A 23,125-nucleotide genomic window follows, 5' to 3' on the forward strand; every position below is an offset into this window, starting at 1 on the left:
AATAAACTCACAGGGTCGGAAATGGTCTTGAAGTGAAGCATATATCTTCATAAACGTGATGCCGCGGTGCGATGGCACTGGTCTCGCAAAAATCACACTTAATTTGAGCAAATTGCGGGAGCTCGACACGACGCGTCCTGGCTCGCAGTCACTTCGTCTTCGTCTTCCTACAGCTGTACATTTAATGTGTTTTACATCACATGTGTGAAACTTAGGCGGCTGGGTACCTTGCATGGGTCTCTCTCCTCTGACAATACTTTCAAAAGAAAGTGAGGCGCGTGCCAAACTTCTTCCTTTTCCTGTGTTCTTGCTCCGAAACAGCAAATAACGCTTGCTGCCTGTCATTGAGTGTTAGTCCAAGACATTTAGCCAGAAACTTTGTACGCAATACCAAAACTTTCCAACAACAAGAAGAAGAAACTTTATTAAAGAATGGTCCGGCAGTTTTTCCTTGTGGTGGCCTCAGGTGGCGGCTCGAAATCCTTGAACTCGGCCGGCATCTTCGGCTTGCCGGACGGTCCACAGCTGATCTGCCAACTCTGAACTTTTGAGAGCCGCCTCCCAGCGGCGGCGACACCGATGGAGAAGGTCCCCGGCGGCCCCCGAAACCGGGGTGGCGTCGGCAAGAAGCGAGCTCGAGGCTTCCCGTACTCTGGCAACGGCCTCGATTATGGACGCGTCGCGAACGGAGGTGATTGCAGTGCCGTTATTTCCGGCACATTCTCAGAGCATATGTCGCAGCGCTGCTCTGTTCGCAAGCTTTACACGCATCTGTTGGATATAAACCCGGATGGCAGTGATGTAAGACGGCGGGGCTATGATAGGTGTGTGTCTGGAGCAAGCGTAAAGTTACGGCCTCGTTCCTGATTAAATTATTCTGTGGTGTCGGGAATGTGCATCTTTCGAGTCTGTAGTGTTGGCTGAGGTCTGTGAACGTGGTTAGGCTATTGCCCCACGCCCCTGTTATTCATGTTGCTTCATTTCTATCGTAGTGTATGTATGTATGTATGTATGTATGTATGTATGTATGTATGTATGTATGTATGTATGTATGTATGTATGTATGTATGTATGTATGTATGTATGTATTTATGTATGTATGTATGTATGTATGTATGTATGTATGTATGTATGTATGTATGTATGTATGTATGTATGTGGCTTGCAGACAACACTCGTCAATGAAGGGTTAATGTATTGTTTCAGAATTCGTTACTGTTGACGCCTTCCCCTTTACGCGATAATATACGATGCATCAGTATCATTTCTGAGCGATGTACGTTTGTGTTCTGCGTTTTAGACTGTAGCGTCTGCGCTGGTATTACTCGCAAATAGTTGACATCATGAATAGTAAATTTGTTGTACGTAATGCTGAATATACGGGGGTTCCACGTAACTTGACCCAATATTTCAAAAGTGAAAGGGTCGTCGGAAGCGAATTGAACCGAACGCATTCTATTTGCCCTGCCCTATAGTAACTCAGGCATTTTCCCCCATAACTCAGCATTAATTGAGTTTAGTTGCCCAACTGTTCAATAATTTGCTGAGTACCCCTAGTCTGACACGCATACTTGTAGAGCCCCCTCAGATGCCCCCGATCGAGTTGTTTCCAGTAGGATATGTTTCACGTAGTCTTTTTCCCGGTTTGCAAAGAAAGCCCGCGCAATATGAAAAAAAGCCACGTGACGCAGTGAGTGAGTGAGTGAGTGAGTGAGTGAGTGAGTGAGTGAGTGAGTGAGTGAGTGAGTGAGTGAGTGAGTGAGTGAGTGAGTGAGTGAGTGAGTGAGTGAGTGAGTGAGTGAGTGAGTGAGTGAGTGAGTGAGTGAGTGAGTGAGTGAGTGAGTAAACTTTTTTTGGGCCCAGCAAAATGCCATAAAACACGCACCCGGCTAATCCCACGACGGGACTGACAGGTCTAGTCTGCCGGCCCGATCGCGGGCGCGCTGGACGGCCAGGATTTGGTCCTCAAAGACGGGACTTCGCAGGAGCACGTCCCACTCTCCTTTGGCGAACTTCGGGTCCAGCGACCCGCACTCCCAGAGCATATGAGGCAAGGTAGCAACCTCACCACAGACCACGCAAGAACAATTCGGGAAAACCTCAGGATATATGTTGTTAAGGGACGCCGGATTTGGGTAGGAGTTTGCAAAAGCCTGAGCGTGACCGCCTGCGTCCTGCGCTTGTGCAGTGGTATCGTGCTGCTCTCAAGCGTGCGTTCGATGAACAAAGTCGGCTGGATCCTGACTGCGCTCGGCCAGCAGCATGCATTTGCGACGTTTGTTCACCGATCGCACGTTTGAGAGCAGCACGACGCCACTGCGCAAGCGTTCCACCGCGTGGCTTTTTTGCGTATTTCGCGGACTTTCCTTGCAATCTGGAAAAAAGCACTACGTGAGGCATATCGTACAGAAACAACTCGATCGGTGGTTTCTAAAGGTGCTCGACAAGTGTGCTTACATACTTGGGGTCTTCAGCCAGTAATTAAAACGTTGGGTGATTAAACTTAATTCATTAGCGATTTATGGGGCAAATAAAAATTCCTGAGTTACCTAGACTATTGCGAATGGTATGCGTTCGGTTGAATTTGTTTGCAAGGCCCCTTTCATATTTAAATTCTTGGCTCAAGATATGTGGTACTCCGTGTATACCTTTGAAAACCGCAATATCCTGACAATTGCCATCCACTTATGATGGTGATACATCTTCACGTAAAGAAAGGAGTGGCATGAAGGCCTGTAGATCAAGCGGGGTCAATATGAGAGAAAAGGGAAGATAATAAATGACGGTCAATCCCGGTCTTGCGTGAAGTCCCAGAGGGACAGCAGTGTCGCGCGGGTTGTGTGCTTGCTGTTGGATGGTGTTCACGTTAAGGGCCCTAATGCACGGCTCGAGGTAATTCTGCCGGAAGTTTCTATTGTGATACCAATCACATCGACACCTCTAGTGAATTTTCGCTGTCGTCGTCGGCGACGTTGCATTAAGGCTCCGTATGTATTTAGGCATACGTATTTGAACACGTCCACGGTAACTTCAACACAATTTTAATTTGGTGAACATGAACCGCAGTAAGCCGAGAGACATTAATTGCTGTTTATTGAAGAACAAATTCGTACGTCTCACAAAGCTTGTTTTATAAAATGCTATTTGAGTACGGTACAATCAGTCATATTCTCTAGACAGAGTGTTTCTTTTGTGTAATTGAAGCAGGTTTTTGCTATTTCAGTCATGTTATCTGCATTCCTCACCCGGACTTCATAAACTGGGCTTATATCTGCTGTAAATAAAAATAAGATGCAATTTGTACAGTAACACCATGAGAAACTTTATAGAAATGATTATTAATGACAGCCCCTAGATTTTATTGCTATATTCACGTATGCAGTGCGTATCAAGCTCCTTTGTGCAATGCAACAACGCTCTTGCTTTGTACATATGTTAATTCTTTTCTTGTGGTTCATTGTAAGCACCTATATTTTGCGAGAATGCAGAAAATGGCACTTGCTCTCAAGACAACAGCACTGAGGTATGGATAGTAAATACCCGCAATAAAAAGTAGTAAACAAGTCGGTCATAATTACTTCTAGCTACAAATGTGGATGCTCTTCGGAGCTCAGAGACCTCTGGTCTTTACGAGAGGACTGTGGATAGAATAGTGCGTTGTCAGCAGCTGCATAGTTCTGTGCTACTTTTATTGAAAAACAACATTTCAATAGACGGCAACGTCTTTGTGCAAAATTCACGTGGTATCAAACGGAACATATTTGCACATGTTTTCTGGGGAAACCATAGACCTCGTAGAAAGAAATGTGTGGGATTAATATACTCGTATCACTCGATCCTAACTCCAGTAAAATACGACGAGAAGAAAGGCACCGAACAGTGGCGTACGTTGTTGCTTTCGTTCTCGAAGCGCATTTGGTGTTCACGTTCCTGTTGGCATTAAGTCTGGAGGTAAACTTAGCGAACACACAACCCCTTTAAGATATCTCTGAGCATTAAAATAGAACATACAATGTATCAAGGGAAACATGTTCAACATACAATTTCGCGCATCATCTTTTCTGTTCAATGGATAGCGACCTTTCAGAAGATTAATAAATATGTCTTCCTTAGCGGCACCGCCCAATCTTTACCTATATAGCTACCGACGCACTCCCGGCGTATATTCGCCATATATTAAGAGTGCCTGACCACCATCTCGCTCGCTTGCCTGGGAAAAGACCCAAGGCAGCGTTCTCCAGATCAATTGCGGCTAACCGGCACTCTTTGTCTTTGAGGCACTCACCCGCAAAAAGAACGCTATCCCCTATGTGGTGCTCGAAAAAGCAGCATCCTGTGTACCTTGCTTTTCCAGGAGTACTGAAGAAAGCTAGCCTGACCACCGCAGCGCGGCTCTCAAGCAGATCACATTGGAACTTTTGCATCGTTCATACGCTAACCGAATCCTTGTTTACACGGATGGTTCCGTCTCGGAAAATTCTACGGGTGCCGTTGTTCTACCATCTCAATCGGTCGCCATCAAGTTTAAGACTTCACACGTAACGAAATCTACAGGTTCCAAACTGGCCGCTCTTCGCGCTGCTGTCGAATATATTGAAAAAGAACCGCCCAACAAATGGGCAATATTTTGTGACTCGAAAGCAGCCCTCCAGAGCTTGCGAAGTTTACAATGTGGCAATTATGAACAGCTGGTGTCACAAATCAACGAAACGCGCTTCTGAACGAGGACATGATATCATATTTCAGTGGCTGCCGTGACATTGTGGCATCGTTGGTAATCACCTCGCCGATGACGCTGCCCGACGTGCCCAGGCTGGCTCACCCACACTCCTTATACCTTTATCGAGAGTCGACGCTGCTAGAGAGCTTCGTAGTCTCGCTCGTACCATCACGGTAAGTTACTGGCATACACCACAGAACTCTAAGTGTCGTTTATACAGCCTCGGCCCATCACTGAAACTTAAATTACCAGCGAATCTTGAATGACGTGACGCAACACTGCTGTGTCGGCTGTGGGTAGGAGCAGCATTCACTAACTCCTGCAGCTATCGTATTGGAATGGCGGATTCACCAATGTGCGCTAAGTGCAAGTGTGAAGAGACCATCAGTCACCTTCCGTGCCACTTTTCTCGCTTCGATAATCAACGTGAGACTCTCCAGTGTGCCTTGAATAGACTCGATGACCGGCCATTTACGGAAGCGAAGATCTTGGGAGCCTGGCCTCACAGTTCATTAGCGCAGAAAGCAGTTCGAGCGCTTTTTCGCTACCTGAAGGCAACAGGCTTGAGTGCCCGACTATAGACATCCTACACCTAAGTTCTCTCTTTCTCTTCCCATTCCCCTCCCCACGTGTAGGGTAGCAAACTGTACTCAGTCTGGTTAACCTCCCTGCCTTTCCTTCTTCCCTTCTCTCTCTCTATCAGTTTTCTCTTTTTGGCCGTGGAGGCATTTTACAAATGTAGTGAGAGAGGAGCAAGCCTAAAACACAAACTTTATTATTTTTCAGAGAAGAACTTGGGAGTTTTATTTTGCGGTAATTTGACTGCGAATTCTCGTCCCTACGCATAAGATTCGGCCCACACTATGATGTACTGGCCCCTTACGGCACAAACCCCGCAGTTACCTTGTCGTTGACAAATAACTCGAAAACAAGATAGCATTTAGAGCGTTCTGTACATATAATGTACTAATAATTCATTCTTTATTCACGGTTCGTATAAATAATGCCGAATCAGTTTTCTTCATGGACACGTGTCCTCTAACGGAAAATGGCTACACAGCTTGTAAGTTTGCTCTTAAATTTGAGTTGACGCTTTTAATGGCGGTGCTCCTATGCCTACTGCATATGGCCGAAAAAATCATGTTTTACATAGCGTGTTCGTCATATGGCTTAGAATCGTGGGCAAAGAGATTTACCGTGCTACGTCCATCGTGACTTTGCGTCGCCTAAATTACAAAACATTTTTTCTATATCAAGCGACAACTTTGTGCGAATCTGCACCTAAAACGTTTCTAGAATGCGCACTGTGTAGGGCAGCGGCCTTCGTGCATACCTATAAAAGCAAGGACGCTGTTTCACACCCAGAATGTGGCCTGGTACACTTATATTGAAGCTCAGGGGGTGCAATATATTACATTCGTACTGTTTGCAATGATTCTTTGCTTGATTATTGCTGACAAACCCGGCCGTATACGTACCATAGCTGAACAAATCTACACGAAACACGCCACAGACGGAGTCATTCGTTGCAAAAAGTAAAGTTTCTGTGCTATTCCAAGGAGTCCCATTGGGTGGTGGGAATAGTGGATCATCTGTAATAGGGAACAAAAGGAAGCTTTTGGTATATTCAACACAAAATAGATCTTTTATGTCGCACTGATCACATCACGACGAATGCTGTATCGTATTCGCTATTAAAATTAATCAATTGCCTGTGTACAGCTTAGAAAAAAAACGTCCTTTACACTCCAAATTTCGAAATTTCACCAGTACTCTGAGTCTTGAAGACATCTGTGACAGTACGAGTTCTGCGATAGCTTTTGCGTTCCATGAGCAAACAATGTTTCTCACACCAGGCAAAAATAAGCTGTTGGTTGTGAGCATTACTGGCCCGCCCCCCCCCCCGCCCCCCCGCCCCCCAAATCACTATATCACCGCAATTCCCCAATCAGAATCAGATACACTTTTATTGAAGTTAACAAAAACCCGTGCGTAAGTGAAGCCTCTCTTAACTTGCTCCATACTGAGTTAAAGTTGCTGCAGTGTGCTTGAGTAGTGTATGATAATCTGTGGATTTTGCAGCGCCCCTGATCGTCAAAGCTTTATAACACCAACGGTGCGCATATCTACTCGCACCGGCCATGTCTCGCAAGTCGGCCGACCACGCATGCGCTACGTTCTCCTGCTGCGTTTTCCGCCTCCTTCTTTTCACGTACAGCTTCCGAATTGAAAGACCTCTCCTGCAGTATTACCGCTATCCTGTACCCGTCAACGTATTTACGGAATCGAACAGGTTGCTTATTTGATTGAAAATATTGGGGATAACACTGTTAATTATTTACTATGCTTGCACCCTTATACGAGTGACGTTCCGAATGTAAATTTAGTCATTTATTTTCTCATGGAATCTTCACTGCCATAAAGAAAGCACTCCATGACATCATAGAGTATACACCCAGCACAATTTTCACATAGTCGCTACCGACATTGACACCGTTGTCATGGCGCAGAATGAGTTTGAAGAAACCACTCTGTTAAAACTCGATGTCCTGCGATGCAAGGCGAAACATGACCCCTTCGCCATACTCGATCCGTAGGCGTTCATGGATGATGGAGACACAAGCCCCACGTGCCCGTTCATGCCGGATAACAGCACGCACGTTCATTAGTGAATACGTTGTCAGCACACGTCTGTCTGCCATCATGATTTGTACTCGAATAACCTCGAGCACCGCCGGTCTGCTGCTACTCTCTCTTCTTCAGCGCACTGCGCATACCGCATTCCTCCTCCACTGACGCTCCTCCCTTCGTTGAACCAGCTACGGGCATGGATTCTTATGGCGATGGTTTGTTTCACCTGATGTATCATCTTCACTTTAAAAAAATTACGAAACTTACTTTTGGAAAGTCCCTCGCATATTACCCGTAGAGGTTTCCTTAAGGTAATGAACGTAAATGCATTCCCGACTTCCTCGGCGCTGTTGGCGTGATCTTTCTCTCGTGTACACGCATAGTGGAACAGGGTGTTAGTGAACAGTTTTGTACAGGGTGTCCCAGCTAGCGTTAGCCAATCTCCTCAATGCAAAAAAAAAAGATTTAAAAGCACATTGCAAGTTACGCTCATGAAGCCTCCGGTGTTCGGTCATCAGACCTGCGACAACCAACCACACTGCAGCTTTTATATTGCATCTTGCGCCATATTTTAAAGCGCAAGCCTTAGGTGTGTGGGCTGTGCCATTAGCGAAATTGCGCCGTGATGAAATTTGGCACATTTAGGCGTAGGTGGGAATCGAACCTGGGACTCAGGGTGCGAGACAAGCAAGCTTCTTTGAAGCAACAGCTGCTCCACGGTTGAAAACACGAATGGGTACAACGAATATATAACATGAATGAAAGGAAATGTATAAATATAAATGTGTGCGCGTATCTTTCGTCAAGATGACCACCGATCAAAAAGTAAATGTGTTCGTACCATTGTTCAAAATTCTGTTTCACCTCTTTGTTGTGCGCTACGCAGCTTCGCTGGTCATCAACGTTCACATAGTGGAATGGGTCATGAGTTTCACTTAAATTCATGCTAACGCTCTTGTATAACCGAGGTGGCCCGAGATGACTTCGTCGTGACAGGCTCGCAAGATTTCGTCACGCCAAGTCTTAGGAACGACTTGTAGATATATCTTCCCTTTTGAGGAACTCCCTTAAAAGAACACCGATGAGTATGCAGAACGAGGACAGGTCCTCTGAGAACACTACAATCATGTTTGTGGCGTGGCCTTCTAACAAATCAAATAATTAAGCTAACTCCTGATCATCTTGCTGTTGTCGAGAGTTGGTGGCCGCACAACACCTCCTAAGGAAACCTGGGGTTTCGTCATTATCGTTTCCTGGCGACTCAACCAGCGATTCCGAGAAGCAGTCGGCGTCTAATGGCCGCCTTCCCGATTTCTAGAACACCCCCATATCGTAATTTCAAAGTCGTAAACTACAGCTTGCCAAACGACCTGGCAGACCTTTCACGTTGGCCAAGGCAGCGAGAATGGTGGTCACTTATGACCTAAAAAACACAGCCGTGTATGCCCGGACGGAAGTTGGGGGCTGACTGCACTCCTTCTCTGTAGCAGAGCATTTTGACTCTGCACGTGACAACATTCTGCTCGTGCAAGTAATGACTCAGCACTGTCTTGCCGCTGAACAAGAAAGGCGCCTAGGCTGATGTTGCTGGATCTGTATGGATCAATGCCGGCGCGGCCATGTCAAAGCGGACAAGAACAGAGGGCGTTTTCCGACGGTGCTACAACTGGTTAAATGCTGTTTCCTGCGCCTCTCCTTTCCCGAATGAGACGTCTTCTTTTGTTAACCCTTTTGTTACCTAAATAAAGTGATCGCTTTGTATAGTTCTCAGAGAAAAAAAATCGGCACCACAACTAATATTCCAGTACACACTGCAGCACAGCAAATTGTACGCAATGAAATGTTCCTTCCAAAAATATACGTTCCAAAGCAAAAACATCTTTTGGGTAACACAACAACTTCTAGAAAACATCATTTTTTGTCCTGTTGATAAACACGGCAATAATAACCAAGATTTCTACAAGAGCATTCAAATCAAGGGACATTCTATATATACATTCCAAAGATAAATAATCTAGGAATAACACCGGACGCGTTCTTGTGTATCGATAGTTTGTCGAATATTTTCGCGGTTTCTTCTCGATGGCTGTTTTCAGAGCCTTGCGTCATCACATTGGGTGCGCAACACATATAGAGGTGTATGCACATTTTACAAGTTAAGTGACTACCAGCCCTTTTCCTGGAAGGGTCAATGAGCCATCTATATATCACCGACATGTGTGATCCACAGATGAGATTTTGGACGATCGATGATTTTGCACGCAGCTTTGTTGTGCTTTGAGTGCCTCTTATTTTCTTGGGCACAAGTTAGTGCAATAGAGAGTTGAATTCTGAGGTACTATGTCTCATCGCAGCCCTGACCGTCCACTGGACCGACCCGTAGCCGGTCCCATAGTCATTATACAGGAGACGTAATACAGCCATCGCTGGAGGTGCGGTTGCTGTTCGCCGAAATGCCGAAGTTCCTCCGACGATGACGACCACGCTGCAAGAAACATCTCGACGACACTGGAACGACATGACGCTACCGAAACGATGACTCCAAGAAAATAAAACATCGCCGAGACAAGAGTTGATAAGAGGACCTAACAACAACGGGACAGTGACACGCAGCCGTGACTCGATGTCGTGACCTAACCGCAATGCAAGGCAAAGATGCGCAGCCACGATGTCACTGCCGTTGACGACGCAGGAGCTGGCTATTTCGCCATGAGTGGACCCTTCGCCGCAAAGGTAAAGTCAAGAATACATGGGAAGGTCCTGAAATCCGGACAGCTGTATGACAGCGAATTACACCCGCCGGATCTGCACAACAATAATTTTTATTAATGGCCGGACGCACCCTGCGATCTTCCTCATCCTACAACCATGCTCACGAGATGCCATGCTTACGAGGCGTTGGCGAAGTTCGTTTACGGTAGGAGCCCCTTTATAGGCATATCTACTAGGTGGGGGGAGGGGGAACTTTCCCTCCTCCTCCCCCCACTGTTAAATTGGCTTGACAAAGTACGCCATGTGGCCCCCACTTTTGAAAGTGGGCACTTTCAACTGCACGCTGGAATGTCCTACAAAACTATAGCTGAAGCTAGATATTCTTTATTAGAGAGGCCACACGAGTAAAGCTTTTCTTTACTAAGTACCCCTGCTTGGGCAGTGAGGATTGTCTTTTGTGCCTCCTTGGGACGCGCTGTTGCGGACGATGTGTGGCATTCGTCTACACGCTGCCATTGCAGAGAAGGCCTGGCGCTGGGCCGTTCCAGGCCTACCAAATGTACACCTGCGCTCCTTGCAACATGCCCAGTTTTTCGTGACCACTATATCTGTATTTGAAACCAGAATAAGCTTGATTTATTTAACCTGCGCGCGAGAAAAATGCTCGGATAAAGTACTATAATCAGCTGCATCCAACGACTAGTGTGCTTTACCGCTTGAAATCGAAAGCTGGAACTATTGAATGCCCACCCATAGATAACCTACTTAGCATTGCAGTCTCTGTTATCACTATGAAAAATTTAACCAAACCACTTATATGTATAACTGTCGCATTTCATTGTGTAATCACGACTTATCGTAGATATGCTCAAGAAAATGACGTTCGTCGAACATTCAGAGCCTTTTCATACCAATTTTCATACTTGAATTTTAAATTCGTAATGATCTCTATGCCTACCCAACGAGAAATTTTTCCGTCACGTACGACAACGAATGGCTCATACCTACGTAAGAAGGAGGCTACATGCACACAGCGAACAGTGCATACATTCATTGAAATCACCCACACAACAGACAGACAAGCACACGTTTCGACAAAGAGCACGCTTAATACAAGCGTCCAAATCAACAATATGGAATTGCATACCCTTCTTAGCAAATGTAGTGGTGGTTTTGCAGCAGCTTCGGTAAATTAAACTCAATTCACATTAAGACCAAAGGTCCTGGGTTGGACTCCCTCTAAAGGTCGAGGGTTCGAGCACCTTAATTAACTATGTCCTAATAAACTGTGGCTAATTGTCTACACCCTAATTAACATAAATGGCGGTGGGTTGCAGTTTCGTTATTACCTATATCTTAATTAAATCTGCTGTATCATGTTCGATATCGAACATGGCAAGTGAATGACCGATGAGGGTTGATAAGGATACATACTGGCCGGATCCACTTTCATAACATTGATAATGACACCGGGCTTTGTGGAGATGAAGTTGCACAATGCCTACGCATATTGTAACGTAGATTGAAGATGGAGTCTTACAAAGTAGGCGGTTCTCTTTAATGTCGGGCCAGCAGAAGAACGTGCAGCTTACACACTTCATCGTCTTTCGTGGCGCCGACCATTGCGCGCCGTCCCACGGTGGGGGAGCCCCACATCACTGTGTGAATTGCGCCCCGTGCGCAAAGCGACCGTCTCGGTCGCGTCAAAAAGTTTTTTCATCGACTACAAGAAATGGAGCTCCTCAGGTGCATCTCGGCGTTCCAGTACGCGCATAGTAGGAATTCGTGCGCACTACATGAACAACTTCCGCGCGAAAACGACAACGGAGCGAACCGGGGTCAGAACTGCAGGGGACGACTTCGTAGGTCACGTCACTGAGGCGGGGTGTAACCTTGTAGAGACCGAAATACCAGCGGAACAACTTTTTCGATAGTCCACAGCGACGGATGGGCATCCAGACCCACACGCACGTGCCGGTATTGTAATGGACGTCGCGCCGACCCTGGTTGTATCGAAGGGTGTCGCTATGGTGTTGGCTCCAGATACGAAGCCGAGCAAGCTGGCGTGCCTTTTCGGCTCTTTTGTAGGAACTCTTCCACGTGTTCGCTGGTCAGGCTATAATCAGCCAGAGGTAGCATGGCGTCAAGAGTTGATGTGACGTGGCCCCCGTATACAAGTTCCAATGGCGTAAACTGTGCAGTCTCCTATATAGCAGTGTTATACGCAAAGGTGACAGAAGGTAAAATCTCGTCCCACATCTTGTGCTCTACGTCGACATACATAGAGAGCATATCAGCCAGCGATCTGTTCAGACGTTCCGTTAAAAAGATTGGTTTGAGGGTGGTACGCAGTGCTCTTCCGGTGAGAGCTATACGTCAGCTGGAGAACGTCCTGGATAAGTTCCGCTGTCAATGCTGTACCGCGGTCGATGATGAGAACAGACGGTGCACCATGTCGTAGGACGATATGGCGTACAAGGACTTGGCCACTTCATACGAATTTGCTTGCGGAATAGCTTCGGTTTCCGCGTACCGGGTGAAGTAGTCGGTAGCGACGACTATCCATCTGTTACGCGAAGGGTCACTGGGAATGGCCCAAGTAGATCCATTCATATTTGTTGGAACGGTGCTTGAGGAGAGTCCACAGGGTGAAGAAAGCCAGCCGGCTTAACTGGTGGTTTCTTGTGGCGCTGAGAATCGCGGCAGGTCTTCACGTAACCCTTACAAACATTTTTAGTAACATTGAATATACCGTCTTTAGACAAATGTTACTAGAATCTATCGACATTCTATAAACCGTCTTTAGACAACGTAACAACTTTCTAGTAACCTTCTACTGACTATTGGCCACCGATATTGAATTGAAAATATAGACATATAAAACGTCGATTGAATTCTTACCGACTGCCTATTATCTTATGTTGGTAAAGTGTGTCATCTGTGAAGCGACAATTTATTAACCACCTTTATACATCCTAACAGCTTGCTAGTAACATCCTGTCGACTATTGGCCACAGATAGTTGACAGGACGTTACTAGCGTGGCGAATAGTCGACAGGATGTTACTAGCAAGTTGTTAGGATGTATAAAGGTGTTTAATAAATAGTCGCTTCACAGTTATTAGGAAGTACATAAAAATTTTATTCAGAGATAATTACTTTTGCAATTATATTATGCAAAAGTAATTTTCTCTGAATAAGATTTTTATGTACTTCCTAAAAACTGTAAAGCAAATATTTATTAACCACCTTTATACATCCTAACAACTTCCTAGAAACGTCCTGTCAACTATTGGTCACGGATATGTCGCAAGCATTTACAAACGTTTCATTATCCCCTGAATAAACGTTTTATGTACTTCCGAAAAACCTGTTTGCAACTGCCCAAGAACACCTTGTTGGACTCCACTGAGCAATATAATGACGTTGTGAGTAACACAGATTTGTTGCCATTTTAAAAAGTATATACCATTCAACTGACTGCAGTAATTATTTAGTGCATAGCATGGAAGCGTTAATGAAAGCTACTTAATGTGCATAATAATGCAGCATAATTTCGCTGGACATTTGTCAAGAAACTCTAGAATGCTGGCCATCGTAAAGTATATAGTGACTACGTACAGGAATTGTTTCCCTCATAGAAGCACGCACTAAACAAAGGCAGGTGTCACACGTTGCCAAGTGGCTAGGTTTGGCATGCAACAGAAGAAGACAGGTTTATATGTGTGCTTTAACAGATGCATTTAATCTCCTCGGGCTAGCAATGAGGACAAAGAGTTCTTCAGCTGCTCTGGAAGTACGCTGAAATGTTGCGTTGCGTAGCCTAGAAAAGAGAAAAAAAGGCAATATAACGGTTTTGCCACTGTGACATTGCAACACACCATGCATCTGTTTATGAAAAAGGAAGTGCACGAGACAAGTTTTCAGCCCTGTCAGCTCTAAACATCTCCACCTGTTTTGTGCAAAGTCCTTCTAAAATGCATGAAATAGCTGAATTTGGGCATTAGACCTGGGAGCGTGATGGATGTGCACAACACCAACCGATGGGCGACACATAAGCTCTGTCATACCAATTGCCATTACACACAAAAACGGTAAATGAACTTGAGTTTAATGAAGTTCCACATTCGTATCGTGAACAGCACATCGAAGTTTCATGTGTGAATTATCTTAGGAAAGGCTAGGTGCCAGTCGAAAGTGTGCCGTAGCTTTGCTTTTGCACAGGTACATAGACGAGTTGACTAAAGTGTGGCACTTTAGAACCAAACAGTGATACAAGCAACATGTAAGCAGTCGAACAGGCATTGTGGACTTTCTACAGCCAGATTATAAAATGCCCTTGCTTTGCAGGCACACATTGTCAAAGTGAGCTCGTTACTAAACAAGTTAGCTTTCCGCAAGACAGGATATTGTGTTATCAGTGCGTTCATATTACCAGGGCCTTTATCACAAAAATACATATGCCAGCAGTAATGAAAATTTTCTAGTTATGTTGGCAAAGCTTGCATAATCAGGTTAATAGCTATTTTAGCAGGAAATAAAGCACTACCCTAAGATAGCACTGAAAATGCCATGAAAATAGTTTTGTTGAAAACTGCACAAAGAATATTAAGATGTTTTTTTGTCACACACGTACTGAATATAGCGTTGACCTTGGAATCCAACGGATCCTTCTGTGGAAGGCATTTAACGGCCGCCCAAAGAAGGACCTCCCTTAAACCTCTTTTGTAAAAAGAGCTTTAAGGAAGCCCTCCGCAAACTGCAAGCATGAATTGTTAGCATACAGGCGCAGTCTCTTCATCAGGTCCTTTTCAACATACACCGTCACCTATGTCTACCTGTGAAGCAATAGAACAACCACGGATTCATTTAATACACTTTTGATCAAGGATGGTTAGGAAGTAGGCTAAAAAATGGCAGTAGCTGCTTCATGCTGATGCCGTTTAAAGAACAAAGCAACCTTACGTATAGCATGCAGGCATTGTGCTGAGCTGTGCACTTTCACCTAAGACTAGAAAGTATTGGGAGCTTCAATGCAAAAGAAAGACATGCATTTGCCTAGCACTAAGCAAATGCATGCCACCCCTTGACACAGAGTGAGATCTTGTGCTGTTCTAGTGATTAGCAGACATTGAAAGTTTCAAGCCTGACTAAGTAGTGGGCCAAGGGTTAAGCTGAGCTCGATTCGTGATGCACAAGTGCTCGAGAACTATCAAGAGAACTGTCAAACAAGATGCAGTTGTCTTTGATTACAATAGTCTGACTTGCACTTGCAGACATGCAGTTCTAAATTTACTGACTGCACTTGGGTCTAAAGATTTTGTCTTACAAAGTGAATAAACGACGTACACAAGCAGTACTTTCATAGTTAGCATAGTCTTTAATAGTTACTGACACCTTCAATTTAGAAAGCCCTGTATATTGGGCCTCAACAAACTAATTTCATAAAAGGTTTGTCAAGGTAGAAGCATAGACTTTTAGAGTAATTGGAATACAGGTAAAATGAGTTATTTATACTTTGCCAGAGCATGCGGCAACGACTAAACACAATAGTGAATGGATGAACGCTAGTGCAATCGGCCATGAAAGAAATTTGAAGCCATGCCTGTACTCGGATTCCCTAAAGGTGTAATCAAATTCACACACGCTCATCTGAAACCAAGGAACCATGCTTCTTTTATGCTAAAACCTACCAAAATATGCACTTCTACTTTTTCTGCCCCATTGTGAACAAGGCTTCCATATGGAAGCCGAAATGTATTGCTTTTAATGTTGTATTTGGTTGGTCTATGTCTTTCTTTGTCATGTTTCATACCGACAAGACAGGCTTTAGTGAAACTCATGACGACACAACGTTTGTGCAAAAGCATTGCTTAAAGCACTTTTGCCTAAACCATGTTTTTATGTGGTAGAACACATATTTCTAGACGCTCTAGAGCACATTATTCACAGCATGAAACCTGAATTCGTAGTTCGTAAAAAGGTCATTTTGCTAGATTAATATAAAGTTTATATGGAGTATACCAGGCATAATTACTCAAGCCCTCAATTATATTTAATTCAGAGGAGGCTACTTTAGGTAAGTTCAGTAAACTGAAGGCACTCCACCAAAACATAAAATTCGTGGTCAGCCAATAGAAATCCTGAAAATGACAATACAGTAAGATGATTGCATATTACACAAATGTATCCTGCAACTCGCAAGGTAGAGCCAGTTTTGTACGCACCTTTGTTAAAGCACACAGATTAGGTGTTTTATCATCGTGCCGTCCAGCTTCCAGCAGTGCAGAAGGTTCCTGCGGGACGTAGGGATGACTCCAGAATCCGCATAGCCTTCAACAGTAAGAAATGTTTAGTTTATTGCGCTGTGAAGATTAAAATTTGTGATTTACCAGTGTCATGTGGAATTGCAAAGAGAGCCTCACACAGCCAGCTGCCTCAATCCGCCTCAGGTTTTACAAATGTCTCTTTGTTATATCTCAGGAGGTTACACTGCTATCTTCTAACAAGTGAAACTTCAAGAAGAAACGAAATCAGCAGCCACAACACACTACCAGGACAATCAACAACAAAACTCAAATATGTAGTAAAACATAGAGCATTAGATTAAAAAAATATTGAGCACATGAAAAGCTTTCTGAAAGCTAGACCGCGATTTTGTAGCGATGCTAGTCCTTTTCGCTATACGTCAGTGGCCTGACCGACGCCCCGGCCCGTGCCACGTACTGGAACAGCCAGCCGTTAGCGGTGGTCGACAAGATTGGTGTAGAATCGAGGCGTAGGTACCGCTACAAAATCACAGCCCTTACTTTATTACGCACAGCCCTAACCTACGGCTGCAAGAGCTGACATCCCGTTCTTAAGATTTGGTTGGTCTATGTCTGTCTTAAAGGCCGGCGTCTGATGAAATATCTCGATTAAAAAGAAACCTCGTTATTGTAATATCGGCCTATATCTGCTCTGCAACATAGGGGACAAATCCGCGAAGACACTCAAGAACATAAACAATCCACACGGGCTTTCGTGACGCGGACCTCCAAGCCGAACTGAATACATATAAAAATATTCATGCAAGGTTGTATCTGCTTAAGCGTCAAACATAGCAATCGTGTGCCAACGCGCGAAGCCCATTATACATTGACGTATACATTACACATGCACTGTACTTGCGGGAATGCCTAGATAACGAATTATTTCTTGCCAGGAAACTACAGAAGGTACAGCAACTTTCAGTGTTTTCATAATTGTGTGCCCAGTCAGACATCACAATCAAGGCCTGTAGCATATATTTCACAGCAGAATACAAGTACGCTGTAACATCAGAGGAAGCTTTCGTGAAATTGCTTGCTAAACGTGCACAGCAACATGGCCAACCTACGATCGGAAAGCGCTCTGCTCTAGCTAGTTAAACAACGCTCATTACGTGAACCATAAGCTTCAAGAATGCGCGCAAGCGCCAAACTTACCTTTCAAGACTTGGCATACGCTCCTTCGTCTCACAGGTATCGTGGCACCGACGTTTTTCTGACGCAAACACTATAGAACTTCCGATGAACTCCAGCTCCACAAAAGCACAAACTTCAACAAAGTCTTCCATACACTATGATTCGAAGCCGCAATACCAGATTTTACACGAGAGCCCGGGCAGGCAGCTCGGCAAAACAAAGGCAGCTCGGACACTCGCTGTAGTACGACACTCACTGTCGATATTGGTGGATCGCACGAAACACACGGCGAACTAATGGTGTTACGCGAGTCTGGAGGGTTTGCGACGGTTAATGTACACGACAAGGAGCACATTTCGCCTAGGCACTTGTAAAATATAATTCAACTACCGCCTTACTGCAAGGAGCATTCAGTACAACGAACGTTTGTATGTGGACCAAACAAAATACTGCAGTCGGGCCACTCTGCGTTTGTTAAAAAAATGTACCTTAGATTTGAAAATTGCGCGTGTTTTTCTAACAAAAATCTATAGGGACTCTTTAACAAGTTTACTGGGTACGAAAAGTGTGTACTTTGTCAAACTATGTGCTTCGTACTTTCTGATACGAAGCTTAAGAAAAGATACATATTAAAAAATGAAGCGGATGTTGCCTCCAGGATTCGCAGCCGCTTCAGGCGTATGCAGTTTGCAAAAGCACGGCCTTCGAGATCCGCCTTTGTCACTCAAAGGAAGCCGTAGCTGGGAGCAGGGCAGGCATTTAGGCCCCAATTGTTGGATTTATAGTATCTAGGTGGGCTTACTGATTTATAAACCATATACAGGGACTTAAGCCGACCCATGAACGAGCTTTAGTTGGCGAACACGAGCCATATAGTGTACCGCCCGTGCAGATCCGTCTGCTTGCAATGGTAGATGGCCTAGGGGCTTCTTTGACACCTACCGACCACAAATTCATGATCACCGCCCGTACGCACGCTTCTTATGGCGCTAGGTGTCCTGTTTTCGAGAATATGGCCCCTCATCGTGAATTGGTGAGACCATATTTCCTCTTAGCGTCAGGAATCAAAAGTATCTTTTTTGTATGAACATTCTACTGTCGTCTGTTACTAGGAAGTTTATTAAAAATTAAGAAAACAGCAACTGTGCAAAAAAGCATTAAAGCAGCCAGTCTTTGCATATTCACTAATAATTAAGATTATGTTATCTGTTCATTCTTCAGTCAATCATTTTTAAAAGTTTTCTAGTAACCAGTGTTATTAGAATGTTGATTGAAAATGAAGCAAATTTACACCTGTGCATGAAACAACACAGTCTTGCACCAGCCATGTTCACTAAATAATCATAAGCTTATTTAATAATATTCATGCCTGGGGGTGGGGGGGGGGAGTTCTGTAAGTTGGGTTACGCACCTTAAAACAATTATTTTTATTAACTTACTATGGAATGGCGTTTCTAAAAAGTTAAAACAATGTGTCTTAACATTCTTGTGACTTTTTTAACATACTGAAGTTAGAAAACAAGTAACCAACTTTATTTTCACAAACGTTAACGAAAAGTAAAAGTCCATAGGATGTTACTAAAGTTCATAGGAAGGTGATAAAAGTTCAAAAGAAAGTAAGGAAGCATTTCTCTATAGGCAAAAACGAAAAAAGCCGGGGCCAGTAATACTTTTGTCGTATCCTTGCTAATGTCTTAGCGAATCTCAGCTGTCCCGCGCATGGGGCATCATGGCAGGCTCGCAAAAGGTCTTGGCGCAGCGCCGACGACACGACAAGGAGGTGCATACGTTTTTGTACCACTTCCGCAGTTTTTCCTGTAAAGAACGTTGTCGCGCAAATAGTACGATGATAAGCCGCGCACGAGCGAGCAGGGTAAACACCTTCAACTCCTTGAAAGTGCTCGACCAGCGGCAGCAGATCAGAGTGAGCGTACTGCTACTCCGCCATCTTTATGGCGTCGATAACGCCGAAAAATGGCGAGTCATGGTCAGGGTCCGATGACGTCGTAGGCAGCGGTGCGCATTCCAGTCAGCGTCGCTGTGCTTCTTTCCAGATTAGTAGACAAATGTAATGTCGTACTCTTGTAAGCGCAGGCTCCAACGAGCTAGTCTGCCTGAAAGATCCCTGAGGTTGGCAAGCCAGCACAGGGCGTGGTGATCGCTGACAGCCTTAAATGGTCTACCGTACAAGTAGGGTCGGAATTTACTAATTGCCCACACAACCGCTAAGCATTCTTTTTCAGGGGTTTAGTAGTTGTTCTCAGCCTTGTTGAGACTGCGGCTTGCATAAGCAATGGTGCGTTCCGCACCAGCTTGCCACTGCACAAGAACAGCGCCGAGACGCGCATTGCTAACGTCAGTATAAATTACAGTGTCAGCGTCTTCGTCGAACTTAGCAAGTATTGGGGCCGCTTGCAAACGCTTGCGCAATTCATTGAGCTGCTACTCGCGCGCCCAAATGAAAGGAACATCGTCGCGTGTAAGCCGTGTCAGAGACTAGGCGATTCTCGAGAATCGCTCGACGAGGCGCCTATAATATGCGCACAAACCAAGGAAGCGCTGGACAGCCTTCTTGTCTGTGGGTGGTGAAAACTTGGTGACGGCAGCTAACTTGTCGATCTGGCCGAACGCCCGTAGGGCCAACGACATGCCCAAGACATTTGACCTCTTGCAATCCGAAGTAGCATTTTTCAAGCTTGATGGTAAGGCCGGCCGTACGGATTGCAGCGAGGACACTCGCGAGTCATGCGAGATGTTCGTCAAACGTGCTCGAGAACACGGCGACGTCGTTCAAGTTCCGAGGCAGGTTTGCCATTTGAGTTCAGCAGGCACGGTATCCATCCTCCGCTGAAAGGTGGCAGGTGCGGAACAGAGACCGAAGAGGAGAACTTTCAACTCATAAAGCCCGTCAGGTGTCACAAACGCTGTTTTTTCACGATACTGTTCATCAACTTCAATTTGCCAATACCCTGATTTAAGACCCAACGAAGAAAAAACTTGGCATGTTGTAGAGGATCCAACGTGTCGTCGATGCGTGGCAATGGATAAACATCGCTCTTGGGGACACGGTTAAACTTTCTGTAATCTACACAGAAGCATATTGTGTTGTCTTTCTGACTAATACTACAGTGGAGGCCCACGGGCTTGTGGACGGCTGGATCACGTCGTATTGCAGCATCTCTTTCACCTGATGCTTGATCGCTTCGCTTTCCACTGGAGACACTCTGTAAGGATGCTGACGAACAGGACGTGCGGACTCGTCCGTAATAATGTGGTGCTTCGTGATGTTCGTGCGCCGTACTGTGGATGACGTTAAAAAACAGTCCACTATTTCATTCACGAGAGTCGGTAGATGGTCTTTCTGATGGTCTGGCAAAGCAGTGTTAACGTGAATCCATTCTATTAGGCTGGGCAACTCAGATTGCTGAGACGATCCGATCTTAATGTGGCAATGTCAGTAACATCAATGATTTGCCGAAGGAATGCGATTGTCATTCCTCGCCGTATATGCCAATACTCGTTGATAAAGTTTGTTAGCAAAACGACCGCACAATTGTTTCGCACCTGAAAAAGCCCTCGGGCTATGCAAATGTGGCGCTCAAGAAGCTGGGGGATGTTTTCCTCAGCTATTCCTTCGGCCTCTTCCTCCATGTTGCATCAGACAGAGGTAAGCACGCTGCTCTTGCGTGGCAACGTGACATGATTGTCAGCTACGCGAAGCGCGATGTCTCCATTACTGTTTGCTATGGATTGCGTAGTAGCGAAGCTGACTCTAGACTCTTGCAGGTTGATGATGGCACCGTTCGCCTGAAGGAAATCCATGCCGAGTATAACATCCTTTGAACATTCGGGAAGAATGACGAAGTCGCCGATGTACGTAAAGCTCTGAATGTTGACTGGTGCCGTGCACCGGCCCATGGGAGTTATGGGGTGTCCAGTCCATTGCGTCGAAACTTTGTTCAGTACACGTGCGAGATTCTGGCTCATAACAGACGTGCCCGCACCCGTGTAGATTAACGCCATGACTTCGTGGTCATCTATGGTATCTCGTACGTCGCAAGATACTGACACCGAACTACACTGCTTTCTCTGCGTCTCAATTACGTCATATCACGGTCGCCGTAGTGGAGGATCTTCGGCATTCACGTCAGTGACCTCACCTTTGCCGGCCGTTAGACTCAGTTTTCCGGGGAGGCAAGGCTGGGTGAGCGACGCCTCGTTGCTCTCGGCGTGAAAAGGGGGCTGGAAAACCTGTTTCGTGCGGGTAACGGTGACCGGGGTTTACGGAATCGTAGGGCGAACGAGGTCCTAGCGTCCGCGAGGTATGCTTCAATCTCCAGGGGGCGTTCACCATTCCGTGGGCACGGCGCATTCAGTGAAAATCCACGGAGCCCAGCCCGGCGCTAAGGACACGCCCTGTAGAGGTGATCGGCTTCATCTCAATGAAAACACAAGGGCCTCCGGTCTGCAGTGCGCCATACGTCGCTCTTGCGCGGAGGTCGTGTTTCAGTCATGAATGGCGTGCAGTGAGGCCTGAAGTCGCCAGTTGCTTGTTCAATGGCACGCACACCATGAAAGTCCGGGACGTCACTCACAGCGTGAAAAATCGGGGACAACAAACTTCGCGCAGCTTCCGCATACGACATGTGAGGCTGTGGCTGCCGTACCTCGTGCTGTGGTGTCTCGCTTCGCTCTGGGACTTGGACTGCCTACCTGATTTCCTCCAGGACGACCTCAGCCAGACCGAGTCGCTGTACCGATGCCGGAGCCACCTCAAGCTTTTGGAGCTCTTCTCGAACGACAAGCCTAATGAGCTCCCGCAAGGCGTCGGTATTGTCCAAGGGTATAGCGAAAGGGTCACGCGATGGAGTGGACACGTCGCGGTTGCACTGCCTTGTTCACTGCTGCAGTGCCTTCTCCATTGATATGCCTTCCGCGAGAAACTCTGCAAAGGTCTTTGGTGGGTTGCGTATTAGGCCACCGAATAACTCTTGCTTGACACCGCACACCAAGTTCCTGAGCTTCTTTTCTTCCGGCATGGTCGGATCTGCGCGTCTGCAAAGTCGGCACATAGCTTTGAGAAGCAATGCGACGCTTTCGTTCGGCCTCTGTACTCTCGCCTGAATTGCAGATTCAGCTCGCTCCTTGTGATCAAGGCCGGCGTATGTGCTGATTAGCCGCCTTTGGAATTCGTACCATGTCGATAGGGCCGCCTCAGGGTTCTCAAACCATGTCAGCGCATGGTCATCGAGGGCAAAGTAGGCGTTGCGTAGCTTGTGCTCTGGAGTCCATCAGTTGAATTCTGCGACCCGCTCAAAGTGATCGAGCCAGTCCTCAACATCCTCGAAGGTGTCCCCATGGAAGGACGTGGGGTTTCGCGGCTGATTAAGGACGACCTCACTCGGTGCGGTTGAGGAAGAAGACGGAACCGATGTACTCATCCTTCTGACTCGATTGGGTAGAGGCTCGCCTTCAGGTACCAGTCCTTGAAGTCGACGGCTTGTCCGTACGGGACAGTAGTCACCTCGACCGGACTTCGTTCTGGGCTTGTAGACAGTGTTCGATCTGGGAGTGGTCGCATGTACCGCGCACTTCCACCAGAAAAATGTAACGTAGAT

The sequence above is a fragment of the Dermacentor variabilis genome, chromosome 11 (genome assembly GCF_050947875.1).
Source record: "Dermacentor variabilis isolate Ectoservices chromosome 11, ASM5094787v1, whole genome shotgun sequence".
NCBI classification, from domain to species: domain Eukaryota; kingdom Metazoa; phylum Arthropoda; class Arachnida; order Ixodida; family Ixodidae; genus Dermacentor; species Dermacentor variabilis.